The 15,082-nt window shown below is 34.0% G+C and overlaps 1 protein-coding gene across 1 annotated transcript in view; it reads left to right on the top strand.

Moving 5' to 3' along the window:
• LOC135847977 (uncharacterized) overlaps positions 1-15,082 on the top strand; it is a 746,225-nt gene that overhangs the window by 339,213 nt on the left and 391,930 nt on the right. The gene's annotated exons all lie outside the window — the stretch shown is intronic.

A 15,082-nucleotide genomic window follows, 5' to 3' on the forward strand; every position in this document is an offset into this window, starting at 1 on the left:
TGGAAAAAAAGCACAACGTGATTTTTAAAAAAAAGTGCAACGCGAACTTTGAAAAAAAAAGCACAACGCGAACTTCAAAAATCAAGGCACAACAAAATTTTGAAAAAAAGCACCACACCATTTTGGAAAAAAAGCATAACGCCATTTTGAAAAAAAAACACGAGATTTAAAAAAAAAAAAGCACAACGCGATTTTGAAAAAAAAGCACAACGTGAACTTCAAAAAGAATCACAACGCAATTTCGAAAAAAAGCACCACACAATTTTGAAAAAAAAGCACAACGCGATTTTGAAAAAAAGCACAACGCGAACTTTGAAATAAAAAAACAACGCGAATTTTAGAAAAAAAGCACAACGCGTTTTCGAAAAAAAGCACCACGCAATTTCAGAAAAAGAAGCACAACGCGAACTTCGAAAAAAAACACAATGCAAATTTTAGGAATTGAAAAGCACTAGATTTCGAAAAAAAAGCACAACACAATTTTTTAAAAAAAGCACAACGCGATTTTAAAAAAGAAGCACAACGTGATTTTAAAAAAGAAGCGCAACGTGAACTTTGTAAAAAAAGCACAACGTGATTTTTAAAAAAAAAACAACTCGATTTTGAAAAAAAAGCACAACGCGATTTTAAAAAAGAAGCGCAACGCGAAATTTGAAAAAAAAGCACAACGTGATTTTCAAAAAAAACTCGATTTTGAACAAAAAGCACAACGCGATTTCAAAAAAAAGCACAACACGATTTTGAAAGAAAAAGCACAACGCGATTCCGAATACACTATGCTATGCTATTCTGAAAGCTCCGGAGCACAACGCGATATATCAGGAAAGCATAAGCACTGCAGTACTGAGAGAGTGAGAGAACCTCTTGGGAGCACAGCAAAATCACAAATGACTGGAGGTTTTGATTCTGAAAGGGTAACACCTGCTTTCAGCATCTACGTGTGTAAATGAAACACCTGCAGGTGTTTCACAAATGACTGGTGGGTTTTGATTCCGAAAGGGTAACCACCTGCTTTCGGCCGGCGTCTAGTCTAAAATTGAACAATGGGAAAGATAACACTGTAGATAAGAATATTTTAGGACCCCTGCAGTGTTTCATTTTAAAACCGATGTCGGCTTCCCTTTTGATACCTTTCTCATTGTTCAATTTTGAAAATTTAAAGTCGGCTTCGCTTTTGTCGGCTTCCCTTTTGATATGGCCCTTTTCCCTTTTTTATTCTTTTTTTGGTACAAATTTTCGTAATTAATTGCAATTACTCAAGAAGCTAATTGAGTAATTGCAATTATAATTACGACATTCCCTCCCTGAAGTTATGCCTCACCTACCTACGAAAGATTCAAAAAAATCGGCCCATTCCTCTAAGAGAACATTCGAGCCAAAGAATTTTTCAACTTTCGGAACGAAACCAATAGTGTGCTACGCACACTAAAAAAACTGTAAGAATGACGAAAAGTGCACAAGAAAGTGAGTCGTATTGAAATTTTTTGTGAAATCTGATGGAGCTTCGTAAAAAGTAATGGTCAAATGACCTCAACAAGACGTAGAAAAATTTGAAATATTCAAGTCAATGTTGAACCCGCCTCCCTTCAGCGAGAGCTCAAGTTGGAAAAATTTGTGAATTTTCCAAATGTTTTCAATTTTTTCTATGGATGCTAAAATAATTCCTTCAAGGTTCGGGTTGAATGTATTTTTCGATTTTTGGATCAAAGAAGTCAGTACGATTTTCACACATTGTATTCAACTTGTCGGCAGATCCCTATACATAAAATATTATTAGAGTTTTAATTTCTTATCTTTTTTTTTTTTTTTTTTTTTTTTTAGTTTTGAAATGAAACAATTATTTATTTAGCTGTTAAGGGTCATAAGCAAATTTAACCTGCAATTAAAAATTACTGGATGAGCAAACAGTAAAAAGCAAAACCCTCTTGCAATCAGCAAAAACCTGATGAGTAGCTTGCATTATCGTTCGCATGTGACGAAGTACCCTTCTCATACCAATCACAAATTTAGGGGACACATATAAACTGCATTTCAGCTCTGGGTACTTCAAATTCATCAATTCATTCAATTTTTAAAAATTTTCCAAGAAATGAAAATTTGAAAACAAATTCAATATCTGTAATTTGGCTAGATGGTGCATTTTTGGATGGTCTTTTGAATCTTCTGTTTGGTCCTGAAAATTATTGTGTTTGTTGTGATATCCCCATTTCGGATTTCCTAAAACGTGCCTATATCTAATTTGAAAATTGAGACGGCAGCGGTATCTGAATTTGAAAAAAAAAAACTGAATTCCTGATTGTAGTTCGATCCTGGCACAACGCTTCATGGCAAACAAAAAAAGTTCCCTCATAAAATAGCGAATCTTTGAATTGAAGGCAATATCGGCGAATTAATTTTTAGAGCACATGAAAAGTACAAGTTACTGTCCCTAGCTCCTTCAATTTAAAAGGTAGACAATTTTATGCAGTGAAAATTTTTGCAAAATGCACTATTGGAACTGCTATTTGCATCAATCAGTATCTGTCGTTGTCGAGGTCTATTCGCGAAATTTCACAATCGTTGTGGGAAAAATGATGCTTTTTCATCTTTACTCGAACATTTATCTACCTAATTTGCATGTTTCTAAACATTATGAACATTTTTGTTGCGAATGCGAAGCGGCGTAAATCTATTTGTATGAAATAGGCAGTGAGAAAAAAGCAAACATTCTCTTGCAATTAGCTCAACGTCATGGTGAAATCCCATATCGAGATGTGGAATTTCGTGGTTCGAGTACTTGCGGAAGTGATTTGGGCCGCTCATATTGCAATTTGGAGCATTTTTCACAACCATTCTACGACATAGCACAACCGTTTTAGAGTTGAGATAGCCAAGGACGAGTCAGTAGAATGTCAATTGAAAATGAAGCGGTTCTAATTTTTTCAGATTTTGGCGTATTCTGAACCGCTCTCTGCCTGTCTGAACTCATCATCGGGTCCCAAATTTCTCCATTACTTATCCATCTCAATTATTAGCCCATAAAGGTTGTCGTGCTAGGCAAATTTTTGTCTGTTTTAAGAAATTCTGGCATGTACAAATCCTCTGAGGTGAGCCCCTGGAGATCAAAATTATTCCCCCAGAGCTACTTTTCCTTGGGAGGGGTGGATCGAAGGTGTGTGCCTATGTAATTCCAAAGTATTCAAATATTATCAACTGAAATGACTCATTTTCAGGTCAGTTACCCTCCTTGTCTTCCTCACCTTATTGTTCATTGTCACTTCGTCTGAAGATCCTGGTACTCCAAATACATATTATTACAGTTCTTACTTAATTTTTTTCAAGCTTTAAAATGGAACACAATATACCTGAGTAAATATTAGGGCAGTAAAATTAAAGTTTTTTAAACAAGAGAAAAGAGCCTTATCCTCTGATCCATGGTTAATGAGCAAAATGCAAAAACTTTCTTGCAATTAGTGAATACATTTCAATTTACAGCATAATAGTTTCGGAACCATTTTACGACTTAGCACAATCCTTTTAGAGTTGAGAAAGCGAAGCGTCAGTAATCAAGTGAAAATGAACCGATAATACATACCTACTAATTTTTCAGATTTTGGCGTATTCTGACCCCTCTCTGTATGTCTGAACTCATCATCGGGTCCCAAATTTCTCGATTACTTATCCACCTCAATTATCAGCCCATAAAGGTTGTCGTACCAGACAAATTTTATCTGTTTTGAGAAATATTGTCATGAATAAATTCTCTGAGGTGGGCCCTTGGAGCTTAAAATCATTCCTCGAGGGCTGTCTTATATGTATTTTTGGGGTTTTGGGTCGAAAATCTGTGCTTTTGTGTAATGCCAAAATATTCAAATATTATCAATTTAAATGACTCATTTTCAGGTCAGTAACCTCCCCTCTGGTCTTCCTCACCATATTGCTCATAGTTAATTCGCGAGAAGATCCTGATACCCCAAATATTATGACAGTTTTTACTTACCTACTTATTTTTTTTCCAAGTTGTAAAATGAAACGATTTATCTGATTGAGTATTAGTAAAATTCAAACTTTTCAAGCAAGAGAAAGGAACCCTATCCTCTGGGTCATGATAGGTGAGCAAAATCAAAAAACTTTCTTGCAATCAGTGAACAGCTGATAGATTGCAATCAGTGAAAACAACGGATGATTGTCATAAGTTGGAAATTGTTTGTATAGGTACCTAGAATTGGATTGCTTTTTTTTTTTTAAAGATGTATTCAAGATTGGAATTGAAAAAATTGCACTTTATGTTAAAGAATTTTTTGCCTCGGTACTCAAATGTCTCTTCATCTTTGGATTCGACTTCGACTTTTACCTATTAATTTTTGTGACTTAGAAAAATTACCAAAAAAAAAGTTTTATCAAAATAACCAATCTTTTTAAGAATAACATTCTGTTATCTGTTGAAAACTTCTCAAAATCAAAGTATCTGAATCGAGCTCTATTGATGAAGAATCTTATGGTGCATAATTTTTTTCCTATTTAAACTATTTTCTTTAAAGTACCGTTGGTTTTTTTTTTTTTTTTTGAAAAATGTATTTTTTGTAATGAAAATTTTCAAATTTCTTTATGCCTTAAATTCTTCTATATTGTTACGATTAAAGCATTGGTAAAACCCAAGGTCAATTTATGTGAAATTCATGAGCTAGGTCTCAAAATGATAGTTCAGATGATCACAAATTTCTCGATGATTCATTACAATATTTTTTAGCTTATAAAGTTATCATATTGGATGATTTTTGACTGTTTTTAAAAATGTTGGCATTTCTATGGAGGCTAAAATTATTATTCTCCAAGTTCGGTTTAAATGTATTTTTCGATTTTTGGAACAATAACTAAGTAATTTTCACGCCTCACGTTCAGTTCTCTCTAAATTTGAAACAGTGAAATTTCACTGCTTAGCAGTCACGACATTTTGGCTTCTTAAAAGCAGTAGTTTTTTACTGCAAAACAGTAAAAAATTTACTGAATTGATCAGTAAAAATGATTTTTACTGACCAATTCAGTAGATTTTTCACTATTTTGCAGTAAAAAACTACTGCTTTTAAGAAGCCAAAATGTCGTGACTGCTAAGCAGTGAAATTTCACTGTTTCAAATTTAGAGAGTTCGTCTTCAGATCCCGATGCATCAAATATTATTGAGTAGTTTTTATTTCAGTTGTTTTTTTTTTTGCTTTGAAATAAAATGAAATGATTGAGCTGTTCACAATAATAAAATTTCAACGGTCAAATTATTAGCAAAAACCTACAGTTAAAAATTACTGGGTCTGAGCGAGCAGTACCAGCGTAGGTAAGTGAAAACCCTCTTGCAATCAGCGAATAGGTACCTGATAGCTTATTTTCCGCTCTTCTTATCGCGTCTTCGTCTCAACTTCTTTAATATTTTTTATGTCAACAGAGAAATAAAATTGTCCGCGTTTTAAAAAATAATAGGTAATAATTGAAAGGGATTAGATTAACGATGATTTTCATAAAGTGGGAAATTCAAAAATCCGCTGTAGGTTATCGAATCAATTAAAAATTTAGGGCTTGAACCATATATTGTAACTCTGTGTAGGTACCTACCTGAATTTGATCAATATTTGTAGTTTTTAATGAAAAACGGATTCAATTTGAATTTACAAAAACTTCCCAAGAAATGGAAATTTGAAAACAAATTCAACATCTGAAATTTGGCTAGATGGTGCATTTTTGGACGGTCTTTTGAATATTTCATCCAGTCATGAAAATTATTGTGTCGGTTTTCTTCAATTCTTATCCCTCTTGAATATTCCTCATGAGCCTCAGCAGAGAAATAAGATATACAAACTAAGTGAGTGAATGTCCCCTCCATCCCGAGCTTTGAATAATATACATGTTTGAATAACTTTTAAAGGTTCAGTTATTAGATTGTGAGTCAATATTTTTGAGCCATTATGGACTCTGCAGACTCCAGTGGGTTTTTGATTTTCCTGGGTTCTATTTAAATTGTCATTTTAGAATAAATTTCAAACATGTACTTACCACCCTGGTGTATTATATAATTTTTTTCTTTTGATAATCATAATCAAAAAAAATTTGAATTTAACCAGCGAAAAAGAATGTTGGAAATGTGCGCCTGAATTGAACAGAAGTATTTTAGGGATGGTGATTAATTGACTAGGTGCTGATTTACCTATGAATCGATTTAGGAGGTCATTAGTAGGTATAAACCATATTTAAGCAGCTTAGGGAACTTTGGTCTAATTTTAGTGGCCTGCTTACATACTTATTCAATAAGAAATGAGTCCAATTTGAATTTTCAAAAACATTGCAGAAAATAAAAATTCTGAGATCTCATAAAATGAGCTTGGATTTTGTGAATATAATCAATGGAACAAAAAAATTAGAAATTAGATAGGATATGCTTACGCTTACACCATCCATGTGGGAAACCAATATTATTGTCTTCATGTTCAGTTTTGGAGGTCTGTTGGAAAGTTTATATATCCAACTATGATTATGACAATTTTTCAGTTTTTTCTTTCTTTGCATTTTTCTTGATCCATTTTAGCAAGAATGAAAATATGCAACTCTGAGCATACATCAGTAATTGTACTGGGTGTTTCATTTGGGGTGTTGAATTGTTTACTAGGTAAAATTGCTATTCAAAATAGGTACCTACATAAATGTGAACTAGGCTGCCTATTCTTTATTTTCAGGGTTCCCAAGTCCCAACCTGCTGGTGGGTGAGGCAATAATACAAATGAAATAACTTACCTATGAATTACCATATTAACAATGGAATTTAAAATGAAAAACTTACCTTTTGTTGTGCTAAAGTTCGTCATGAACACCATGCAGCTAATGCACATAAATGACTGATGTCATTATTTTATGCAGACGGCTGAGGACGATTGTCCATCTCAAATGAATTTTAAAATTAAAACAAAAAAACTCCCATACCACAGAAATTATCAATGATTTGTTATCATTTATTGTTATCATTTGCCTCTGATGTTGTTGACATTATGAGTGATATGATATAATGGCTTTCTGATACATGTGCGTAAATGTTCACCCTATCCTTTCATTTTACATGTTTAGCACATTTCCTACTGTCATATTTTAAGACGCATACAATTTTTTGATAACATAAAGGCTATAGGCACCCAAGAAGGCGTGAAATGGTCTCCCAGAGTGTTTGGGTTGATATCATGGAAGGTGGTGTATGCATCTTCATTCATGAAAATGGCCTAGCCTTGAATATCTCTTCATCCCTTTGATGTGGCCATCATGGAATCTGTGGCATAGTTCCTCTCCTCATCTCACAACTCTCAAGTGAGAGCAAATTCCTGTGCTTAATGAAACCTCGAGTCTCACCTCTCTGAATCTGTGACTCTCCGTTAGAATATGCTCTGCCATCACTGAAGGGTGACCACATCTACACATTGCACTATCTCTTCTTCAAATGCTGTGAAGAAAGGCACTAAAGCAACCTTTGCCACATAATATCTGTGCTACTCAGAAATCAAGCTCTCGATCAATGTCATCATTGATAATTCTGTCAAATATTGTTGGAAATAGTATTAATGGTTCCAATTTGCTGAATCACATCATAGTCTTTACTAGGAAAGTAGCTAATATAAGTTTGATGTACACAGACAGATGCCTCAGTAGGCAATATTAATGTGCTACACCATGAATTAATTCTATTACATGTACATCATTGTCATTGTAATTCATTACAATTGTTTGCAGCCTGCTGCCTTATTTTTCTTCAGAGGTTCTTCCAGCTATTGCTTGTTTGTATCTAGTTTTCATAAGAACTTGCCCTTTTCTCAGAGACTCCACAAATTCAAAAATATTGAGGTGTGCTGTATCCAGTCAAGATGCAAAACCTTGATGCTACCCTTCATAGGCATTATTGGTTTTCTGTCCACTTGATGCCACTACTTACTGCATGTATTATGTGCTACACTGTGAATATATGCATTCTATTAAGTATGTTTACGTCATTGTCATCATAATTATTAATTACAACTTTTTGCAGCCTACTGTCATTATCAATATTCATTTTAATCTTTTTCTCCAGAGGTGCTCCTGCTATTATGTTTGTTCATATTCAGTTTCTGTATTTCACAAGTCTGTGTATTCCTCTGGAGGTGATGTAGGGGTATCGATTAGCAGAACAAATTTCCTTTAAATTGTGCTGCAACTCCTAGTCTGAAAAGAAAAACTTACCTATGTGTCTGGAGTTCTGTCACCAGGTCGTTCAATTCTTAATTTTGATGGATTTTGAAAAAATCTGAGTTTTCATTGAGTAAAAATTATTATTGTCACCCAGTTACTGAAAACATTAGGACTTACCCTTGTTTTAAAGACTCCAAATTTTCAAATGTTGGGGTGTGCTGAGTGCAGTAGAGATGTAAAACCTTGTGGCACCCTTTGTAGGCATTATTAAGGTTCTGACCATTTGCAGCCACTAGTGCATATAGGTATTATGTGCTACACTGTGAATAAATTCTATTAAGTAAGTTTATGTTGTCATTATAATCAATTACAATTTTTTTCAGCCTACTGGCATTATCAATTTTTAGCCAAATTTTTGTAAAAAATGATGGCTATTTTATTTTTCCCTGAAGGTTCTCCTGCTGTTATGTTTGTTCATGTTCAGTTTCCATATTATGTGACCATCCGCAATAAAACCAACGATCGGTCCATCCATGGTAAAAATTGAAAAACAATTTTTTTGATTTTTGGCTGGTTTTATCGCAGATGGTCCGATATACAACAAGTCGGTGTATTCCTCTGGAAGTGATGTAGGGGTATTAATTAGTACAACAATAAGGCTTTTGACATATTGCGGGTTGCATATCGGTTTGCCTGAACTTTATCAGTTTGGTGGGTATTCTTATCAGTGAGTATCGAAATTTCATATTTTGAGCAATTTTCACAAGGTGTTTTTGAAATGTATGGCTTTTATTTAGTTTTTTCTTCAATTTTAAACACTGTTAAACCCTGTAATGGAAAAAGCTCCTCTCTTCGTCGAGTTTTAAAGAAGTTGACAAAACATCTTTGAACCTCGACAAAGAGCGGATCTTTTTCCATCACAGGATTCAACAGTGTTTAAAATTGAAGAAAAAACTAAATAAAAGCTATAAATTTCAAAAACACCTTGTGAAAATTGCTCAAAATATGAAATTTTGATACTCACTGATAAGAATGCCCACCAAACTTATAAAGTTCAGACAAACCAATATGCGACCCGCAATACGTCAAAAGCCTTATTCCTTCAAGTTGTGCTACAACTCCTAGTCTGAAAAGAAAAACTTACCTACATGTCTGAATTTCTGTCACCAGGTTATGAATCTATGATATTTTCTAAATTTGATTTGATTTGATTTGATTTGAGCTGGACTTTGAAAAAATCTTGAGTTCTCACCAAGTAAAAATTATTATCACCCTACTACTGAAAATATTAGAACTTGTCCTTGTTTTCAAAGACTCCAAATTTAAAAATGTTGGGGTGTGCTGCATCCAGTAGAGATGCAAAATCTTGATGCCATCCTTCACAGGCATTATTGGCTTCCTGTCCATTTGCAGCCACTGCTGCATATAGCAATTCCATAATTTTAATGGATAGTGCAAGAAGGATGTTTTTCTTCCTGTTCACTAAGGTTGCTCTGACACTGATCTGGTCACATGGATAGTCTCTTCTGATAGATGGTCTTCTCCTGTTAAAGACTATGAATTCTGTTTTACTTGCATTTAGCTGAAGTCTGGCGGAATTCAGAAACTGAATAACCCCAATAATTGTCGCATGGGATTTTACTTCAAATAAGTTACTATCTATTTTCAATACTTGAGATTCGCTCTGATGTTGGGCAAATAATGCCATACTTTTAGCAGAACATCTGGTATTAGGGCACTAAACAGGACTTATGCAGGGCAGCCATTTTTTTGCGAAAGTGTATTGTTCATAACTCGAGAACTATGACATTTACAAAAATTTTACAAGAGTCCTGTTTTGTAGGAAATGAAAAAATATGACCAATTTTGCAAGAATCTTGAAATTTCATGCAGGAGAACCTAAAATATTGAAAAAAATAAAAAATATTGAGAATTTTTTTTTTTTACTTTTTTAAAATATCTTATGTTGTAATACAGAACTAAATTTCAAGATTTTTGCAAAATTGGTCATATTTTTGCATTTTCTACAAAAATGGGCTCTTGTAACATTTTTGTACATGTCATAGTTTTTGAGTTATAAAAACTAAGTACTCTTCCGCTAGAAAATGGCGGACCAGCATACCTTCTGTTATAGTGCCCTACCTGTTACTTTCATAAAACTGGAGAGAAAGTAGATAATGCTTTTTTTGGTGCCACTGCAAAAACTCATTGGTTCGCTATACGCGCTGAAAATGTGAATAACATTGTAAAATTGCGTCATTTTCTTCTCAATGACGAAAAAAAAATGAAAAAAACTCACCCAGTTCAACAGGAGTGTTAAAAGGATTTACAGTATCGCTCGTCCATGTTCACATCGTGATAAAAATACTTGACCAATCAATTTTTGCCAACACCGTGAATCGTCGGTAAGATTTGCATTCAGAAAGCTGCCCCTCGTTAATTGGCGAATTGATGAATTTCGAACTTGGAAACATTCAATTAAACTTAAACTCGTCACCAAGAGATCCGCGGATAGAATTCGACTTGGCGTACGACGTTTATAATAAAACATCGGCAACCTTCGTTAATTACTGCCAGAATCTTGGGTCAGAGAGAAAAGCTGCACAGAGGGAGAGGAAAAACTAAACTTAAAACTTTTTCTCTCAAACAACTATGTAGTAGAAAACAGATGCAGCAACACATCGATGTACAAGAAGAAGGAAGGGATTAGTTTACGACGAGGCGATATCGTCGTTAGTGCCTGGATACGGTTAAAGTTGGCTTTTTCTTACAGCATGACAAACAAAAACTCGTAATTGTTTGAGGTACCTATCTTAGAAGAGAGTTTCGAACCAATACCCGTCTTACGTTAGCCAAGAAGCGGTCTTCTTCGCCGTTGTGTGATTCTCTATGTGGAATAAAAGTTGACGAAAAACTATCTCGAAACTGGTAACTCGACGAAGGTACTCGTAATTTTCCCTTTTGTCGATTTATGCGAACAGCCGAACACCTTGGCACTTGAGAATTGCCCGGTTTATACTTACGTATTTTTCGAGCCGACTTTTCAGCCTTTTTGAATTATATTTTTAGAGTTTGGCGGTGGGGGATTGGGATTGGCGGCCGTTGCGTGTCTTCGAGCCATTAACACGAGTTGTGATGCTCAATTAGAAAGACCTACTATTCGAGCAGAGTTCACATTGGGATGTGGAATTATAAGGCAAAATTGATGCCGCAGTATCGTCGTTTTTGTGTAATAATGTAATTCTATGTCTAAGTAGGTTAGGGAAAAAAGACAGAAAGGGGATGGAATCGAGAAATTTACTACGGTTTTATGGTAATTTTGCGATGTGTTGCGAGGTTTTGTGATGGATTGGGTGTTTTTGAATTTTATTAACATGGATTTTTTCGATGTTGTGGTGTAGAGAGTGAAATGTTTCAGGATTGGTGGAGGAGTGCAGATTTTTGCCTATCGATTATGTAACTCATGCTGACAATGAGTCCATGTAGACATGTTTCCCCGACTTTCGAGCTACAAGTGCAATTTAAAATCAATTTTTCAATTTTGGATCACGATAGAATAAAAATGTGATCGATCTTTTTGGTTCGTCTGTTTTTCTTTCTTTAGATATGGAGAAAATGAACCAAAAGAACATTTTTTTCTTCTTCAAAAATGAATATTTTCTGTTTATTTACTTTTGACTCTCATCATAAAGATTGATCAATCTTTTCACACTCTGAGTAAATCGAGAGGAACATCGAACGCTACATTGGTCATCCTTGAGCTTGCAAGCCCACGAAATAGCGATTACCTATTTGTGGTTCTTAGAATTTAATTTTTTTGTAAAACAGAATTTACACCTTTCATTTTATGATTTGTAATTATATAAGTACCTATGTACTTGAAAAATGGAAATAGCCCGCCAAATGAATTCAATTTTGCACCAAAAGCAAAAGCCCTCTTGTAATCAAGAAGCGGGTATACTAGTGGTGTTGATATATATATACTGTCTTATAGTACATTGCGAGATCCGACATATACACAGGCATTGCGAGATCCGACCCAAAAAATTTCGAAAAATGCTAAAAACTCAAATAATAACCCTACAACTTCGTTCGAACGCACGTTCCAGTGTGTAAACAGTGCCTTTCTATGCATTGCCGCCATCAATTTCGCGATCCGCATAAACCGAGATCCACCAACGGCCTAAACCTGATTTGGAGGTGGATCTCGCAAGATGCGTCGTTTATCTATTTTCAAAAATTGTATATAAGTATATAAATAGTAGGTAAAACGAGATCCGGCTGAAAATGTGTGTACAGGGTCCCCCGGATCTCACGAGTACCATGGCATATGAGAGAACTTGCGAGATCCGGCAAAAGGATCTCAGGATCTCGCAATGCCCGATTTTATATAAAACGGATCTCGTAATGTATGGTTTTTACATGTATCGATATGTTAAAGAATATATCGATATGAGATCCAATATCGACATATCGATATGGAAAATCAATATCGACGATATATTGTATCGTCAAAAATTGAGGACAAAATGCACGAAAACAGACAAAAAAATGGGTAAAAATTGAAATTTGAAAGAAATTTTTTCAAAAAAAATTTTCTCACTTTTTGTTGAATTTATAATGCTTAATAAAAAAACTTTTTGACATACCAATTTTTTCGCAGTTGTTAGTTCGCAATAAAACATAAATGACTGAGTATAAAAATGGGAAAAATAGGTACTTTTAAGGCAATATTGAAGATATCGATATATCGTCGATATATCGATATCTCTTGAAAAAATATCGTGATATATCGATATGAAATTTTTCTAAATATCAACATCACTAGGGTATACTGATGGGTTGTAAATGCAGAAATTTGTTTGTCAAAACTTTTATAAGTACTCGTAAATAGATGGGGTCAAAAATAGGGAACGATTCGAGCTTAGTTTTCTATTTTTTTTTACCTGGGTAAAAAAATAGAAAACCCGTATTAATTATTTTCTTATTTCTCCAATTTTCTTACCCCCTCCTTATTTTTGGAATTGTAGCACGATGACGCGATAACTGTTTAAAGGTGTAATAATTGAAATTAATTGTTATTGGGGAAGTGTTTGATGGCATTCAAATAACACTTGCTACAGTTGATAATTGATATATGTAGGTAGAGGTACATCAATGCGAACAATCGTCCAAAAAATTTATTATGTAAATGATTTGATGTCCCTTAAAATATAGGTTTTCTATGAAAACCAACGGAAAAAAAAAGGAAAAACGGAGGACTTGGAAATTTATGTAAACCAGTGAGTAGGTAGTAGGTACTTGAAAACATGAAATCAGAGGAAGAAAAAATTCCTGAAAAATAGTTTCTTGTGAATAACATTGTGTTCATCTGGAGATCCCTGAAATTTGAAGCTCTAAAATATTTCCATTGAAATTTTTCGATAAAAATTCGAGCAAATAATCTTTATAAACTTTCAATTTGATTTTTCAATCGTTTTCAAGCAATGAATTGATAACACAGTAAAAAATGAGAGAGGGGAAGGGGATATGAAATTGGCGAACGTGAGTGAAAAAAATACCGAACTCATTTTTTTGTAATTAATAATTTTTTTCGGCCAATCTTATTAAATTTAAGGTTTTAAAAAATATCAGATCTTGTTAAGCAATGTACGCTTATTTCAACATGCTTTTTAGGTTTTCTCTATTATAGCTTCATTAGATCAAAAGAAATTTCAAGAAATATCCTGGAGGAGGGGGTTAAAATAGGACCGTTCAATGAAAGATTTCAAAAGTTATATAGGTGCCCAAAATCATTTGTCGTTGCATCTTAAGATTTTTTTTTTGGTAGATTTGCCCTGTGAACCTTCCTAGAAAAAAAGTTTCTTCATAATTGCGTTTCAAAACGTCTCGTCATACAAACGTAGGTATTTGAAAAGGTGGTCATGTTCCACAAAAAAAAAAAAACACCTAATTTTATGCCCTTTTTTCCTACTTTGATGGCTTGTGATATTGGGAAATCAGAACCGCAGGGGTATTGAAATGGAGTTTATGCAGGAAAATGATAGGAAAATAATTCATTATTTAATTTTGATTTTTTTGGAGGGGGAGAGAGGGCCTCTTTTTAAGGGCACCTACATTTCTCGGGAGCGTCTGATAAGTATTTTTCTCAAAAATGGAGTCATTGTAAAGTGATAAAAAACCACGTTATTCTGAATAATTAAGTACTTTTACCCCACTCTTTAAGGACTCCTGGTTCACCCCTAGCTACAAACGGCTAAGGAGTTCAATTTTTTTCAACAATTTTCGTTGAAACCTACGACTTGTTTCCCCTCCCCCTCCCACTCCATTCTAAAAAAGATGAAAGTTGAAATTCGAAATAAATGAAAATGAATTTAAAAAACTTACGTATGAGCAAAAAGCAAAACCCCACTTGCAATCTGCGAATAGCGCCATTTATTTTTAAATTTTAATTATATTAATTTTAATTTAATATTTTATTTTGATAAATATAATTTATTTTTTATATTTATTTTAATAATAATTTTTTTAATAATTTATATATAGAATTTTTTATATAAATAATTTTTTTATCACAACAATTCAGTAACCTGTATAATGTATATTATTCGGAAAAGTCGCTTTCCGATTTTATACCCATTCGTCATCAGCCTTGAAGCATCAAACAACCTCTTGAGTTGAAATCCCATCTGACAAAAATGTGCCCAAAAACCTGCAAAGGTGACGGAGCTGTGAGGTCTCAAATGTGGACCATTTTTGAAAAAAAAATAAGGGGTTTTTGACCTTGACACTCTCTAAAAACGCGGGGTAAAATTCCCAGTGTAACGACCCTAACAATATGGGATTTGAGTTTTTACATCTCTCTGAATCGTTTTCGGCTCGATTCGAGACGACCTTTAGTCTCCAAAGGGAG

The sequence above is a fragment of the Planococcus citri genome, chromosome 1, assembly GCF_950023065.1.
Source record: "Planococcus citri chromosome 1, ihPlaCitr1.1, whole genome shotgun sequence".
Lineage (NCBI taxonomy): Eukaryota > Metazoa > Arthropoda > Insecta > Hemiptera > Pseudococcidae > Planococcus > Planococcus citri.